This window comes from Mus caroli, chromosome 2 (genome assembly GCF_900094665.2).
Source record: "Mus caroli chromosome 2, CAROLI_EIJ_v1.1, whole genome shotgun sequence".
NCBI classification, from domain to species: Eukaryota; Metazoa; Chordata; class Mammalia; order Rodentia; family Muridae; genus Mus; species Mus caroli.
Genome location: NC_034571.1, coordinates 160,988,446 through 160,992,963, shown reverse-complemented (window position 1 = coordinate 160,992,963; position 4,518 = coordinate 160,988,446). Strand labels below are relative to the sequence as shown.

Sequence of the window (4,518 nt, the reverse complement as noted above, 5' to 3'; positions counted from 1 at the left end):
GATGGACAGATATACAAGGAGACAGAAGTACAGATAAAATAGGTAACTTGGGATTTCGTATCCTAAGCTTGCCGTTTGCCAGAGCTCTGTGGCACACTCTCCACACACGAGTTAAATTTAGTAATAAGCAGAGAGCCTGAATTATAAAGTCAAATGGACCAACCAATGATAGGACTCAGGGGAAGAGCTTCGCTGTTTATACTCCCATGTATGCCCTCGAGTGTTCGGGAATATTTTTATCCTCTCGTTTGTTACATTGGCCATTATTGAATTCTATAAAATGAAGGAGGGAATATCCAGAAGGGGGAGGAGGGAAGGGGAGGGGAATTAAAACAAATAACTGTGAGGTCAAGTCTGTCTGAGGAGAAACTAAGCCGTTGATTGCATTCTTACGGGAAAACTGATTTAGGATTCCCGCTTAAATTAATAAAAATTCTGTTTTCAGAGTGCATGAATTTTACATTTTCGTCAGACTCGGTTGTAATATATTAAACCCTGAGTGTTTGCAGGGAAAAGGGTGTACTTCTTTAGCACGAAATGATCAAAATGGTTTTTTCCCTGCTTTTGTTTCAGAGAATTTTGCTGTCCAAGAAAATGACCTGGCTTGTGGCTTCCCTGCGTTCAGGCATGGCACAGCCGCTCTCGCGTGCATAGAAAGAGTGAAGAAACGGCAACAGAAGCATCCTTCCAATCCGGGAGAGACAGCTCGGCTGGTCAGATGCTCGATACACAAACTCAAGGACCTGAGTTCGATTCCCAGAACCCACAGAAAAGGCCAGGCATGGTCCTGTGGGCTTGTAATCCCAGCACTGGGGAGGCAGAGACAATCCCTGGACCTTGGGGTCAGCCAGCCTCACCTAATCGCTAAGCTCCAGGTTCAATGAAGGATTCTGTCTCGAAAAGGCAGGAAGACCTTCCTGAGCTCAACGCCCATGGCTATCCTCTGGCTTCCACGTGAGTCACATGCACATGCAGACACACACACATGCTCACCTGCACCCATGTGAACACATACATTAAAAGAGCATGCTCTGGGGTATTTTCATAATCATAGATCCAGTTTTATGCATGGAGACTTGTCCAGAGTTCTCACATCAAAATCCCAGTGAGCCCAGCACCAGCTTCCACCCACCAACGTCCAGCAGGACACAGACAAAGCAAAGCTAAAAACCGGTAACCTGTAACCCGGTGTGAGAATATACTTATCTGACTCTCGCGGGACAGCACTCTAGAGTGGTCAATTTTCATTTCATTTAGTTGCTAGTATTTTTTTTAATCAGTTATTTCATATAAAAGTTTGAGTAGTCAGCTTCTCTTTAAAACTCTGACAACGCGGCGTTGGAGAAATGGCTGAGACAGTAAGAGCACTGGCTGAGCTACTGTGAGGACCTCAGTTCAAGTCCTCGGAGTGCACATACAAAGCCAAATATGGCCGCGCACACCCTAGCATTTCAAGGAGTGGAAACAGGAGGGTCTCTGGGGCTTGCTGGTGTCCAGTCTGGCTCCACGTTCAGTGGAAAGATCCTGCAACAAAGAAATGAGATGCAAAGTGAGAGAGGCAGACACCGGAAAGTCTCCTTTGTGCACACAGTGCACACACACACACACATACATGAAAGGACAATACAACCCTCATTGCTCTCCGTTTAAGGACCAGGCCTAATTTCAAAAAGAAAGCCATAAGGTACCAGCTCCAGGAACAGACCATAAGTCCCAGGAATTGGCCATAGGCACCAACTCGAGGAACAGACCGTAAAATCCAGAAACAAGGTCATAAGACCCCCTCCCAAGGAACAGCCTGGGGATGACCACAAAAATTAGGAACTATCTTATCTCAGAATGGGCCATCTGTGCTGAGCAGCCCTACCTCATCACATGATGGGACACTCATGACATAGGAATGGAGACCGCCGATCGCCTAGAGAGTTCCCCCAGCTCCCTATAAGAAGGCCTTTGCATCTTTGTCTGGGAATGCCATTTTGAATGGCTGGCCACCCCTGCATGCTGGTTGTTTCTACAGAATAAATGCTCTTTGTCTCTGTGTACTATCTGTGTCTGGAGTCTTCCTTCAATGACTTTCAGACCCTTACAACACAACACACACACATACACACACACAAATGGTGGGAGCAGGGGGAGGATTTCCCAACAGTGCTGGATTGACACTGTCCCATGTAACAGTTGACTTGAGTGGACCCAAGTTTGATTCCTAGCATCTACACGTTGGCGCAAAGCCATCTGAAACTCCAGAGGCAGCTGATTCGGTGCCCTCTTCTGGCCTCTATGGGTACTGCAGCGCACACGGTACACAGACATACATGCAAGGGAAAAAAAAAAAAAAAAAAAGCCCATACATATAAAGAAATAAAACTTTTAAGTCGCTTTTAAAAGAGAAAAAATAATTTTGAAACTCATTTTTCCTCCCATGTAATGGTACTGATGGTGATGCCAAGCTTCCAGGTTAATATAAAGACTAAATTCCATAATTGCTGTGCAGAGGACTTGAAGTGCAGCAAATGGTCAGAAAAATAGTTCCTTTGTTACATAGGTTACTATATCACATGGTATGGAATGCTGAGTGTTTAACAAACCAAGGTCAGCGTCTCACTGTCCTCTTCGGAGACATCGTCAAGAACCCTGCACACATGGACATCCTCGTGGTGGCCATGGAAACCAAAGCTGAGCTTCGATTAAAAGCAGAGAAATGGCTTCCTCTCTGCATTGTGATATTAAGTAATATCAATGTTTCATGAACCTTATTAGTATAGGTGAGACAAAATAAGATATCGCCCTGGGAAATTAATTTTAAACACATTACATGTAAAATGCAAGGGTTCATGATATTGTTTCTAAAACAGGCTAATCGGAATATCATACATTTGGCTTTACGGAGCGCCCAGATTTAGATTAATCATATTGTGTTTTTATTTATGACTCAATATAATAATTGGCTTATCTGTGATATTAATATGCATGGATTTTTTTAAGCTTGCTTCTTCAAGAAAGCGTTCAGCCTGATGTTTATAATATGTTGATTTTAATATGCAATGGGTGTGTTTATATGCAGATTAAATTGGATCGCATTTATACTAAACAAGGAAAGCAAAATGCAGAGCAGTGCTGTGAGCCCAGAAACTCTCATTAAAGTAGAAGAATTCATCTCAGTAGCTCACCTTCTCAGAGGGGGCTTTGTGGGGCCTGGAAGCTCACCCCACCCAGCCTGATAAGACCCGTGTGTCTCTAGAAAGCCAGGAGACTTTGACTCCATGTGTCCCTCTGCTATGGTTCTTGGCTGGGGTAGGAAGAGGGCACTTGGCAAGGGTGGCAGGTGTCACAACAGACCTGGATGCCCTGGACTCTTATTCCTGGGGTTCTTCCCAGAGATGCCTCCTAAAGCAGCGGCCACTGTCACAATGTGGTGGCAGCTTAAATAAAACCTCTCGGAAAATTCACCCCACAGCCCTGTGACCACATCTATGCCTGGAACCTATCTTTGATTTTAGTAACATACTTCCACGCTTATTCTTGTCACGGGAGTGGGGGTGTGGCACACATAACATGGTATATAGCTGTATCAGAGTGGGCTCTGTCCTTCCACCGTGTAGATAACAGGGATGGAGCTCACCCCATTCTTCTGGCGGTACCTTTACTAAGCTATCTCACCGGTCAGGGCGGTCAGGCCGGTCAGGGCGGAACTGATCTTGGCTCCCCTACGTGATTTGCTTTGGGTCTCACAGTGCTTTCTGTCAGTAGCATGAGGAAGGCACTTTTCCTTCCAAACCCCAGGCTGACTCAAAGAAGCTGCGGGGCCACGTATGATGCCTGTGAGCTGCGAATGCATTCATAGAGACTCAGACCTGCACATCCTGGTGCTTTAAAGCAGAGCAAAATCCAAAGACTATAGACCCGCTGAACCGGGCGGGGAGAGGGGAGGGGGTGGGGGGGAGGGGCGGGTATCCTGATGACGTCAGCATAAAAGGGAAATAAGAGACACCCTAATGTGAGCCTTCCATCAAACTGGGGAGGGGCTGCCAGAGGACTTGGGGTCGTGCCTCTAGGGAAAGTTCATCCCAAGCCTGATCCTCCACCCTAGGGAGCCTTCCCACGCACCTACTTTGCTTCCAACTCCTCCATCTTGATACACTCCAGGGTACAAGGGAGAAAGATGGTTGAGTTTATAGCATGCTGCTTCCCTGAAGAGGACTACCTAGGAGGAGGGGACTTGGATTTTAAGTCAGTTTTAAAGGTAGGCCTATAATATGTAGCAAAATGTGCTAATTTGTTAACAAAGACGACTGTGTAAAATGACTATAGAAATGTTTATGAAGGGCTGGTAAGATGGCTCAGAAGATAAAGGTGCTTTCCACCAAGGCTGATGACCTAAAGTTCAACCCCTGAGACCACCATGATGGAAAAAAAAAAGAATGAACTCCTGAAAGCTGTCCTCTGACCTCCACATTCTAGGTGTCTCTCTCTCTCTCTCTCTCTCTCTCTCTCTCTCTCTCTCTCTCCTCTCTC

General features: G+C 45.8%; 1 long non-coding RNA gene across 1 annotated transcript in view; it reads right to left on the bottom strand.

Moving 5' to 3' along the window:
• Positions 1-1,342: 1,342 nt before the first annotated feature.
• The window catches only part of LOC115030404, a 9,724-nt gene continuing 6,548 nt past the window's right edge, over positions 1,343-4,518 (bottom strand). The window contains exon 4 of the long non-coding RNA XR_003836011.1: positions 1,343-1,524. This is a non-coding gene — a long non-coding RNA (uncharacterized LOC115030404). The remainder of the gene's footprint in view (positions 1,525-4,518) is intronic.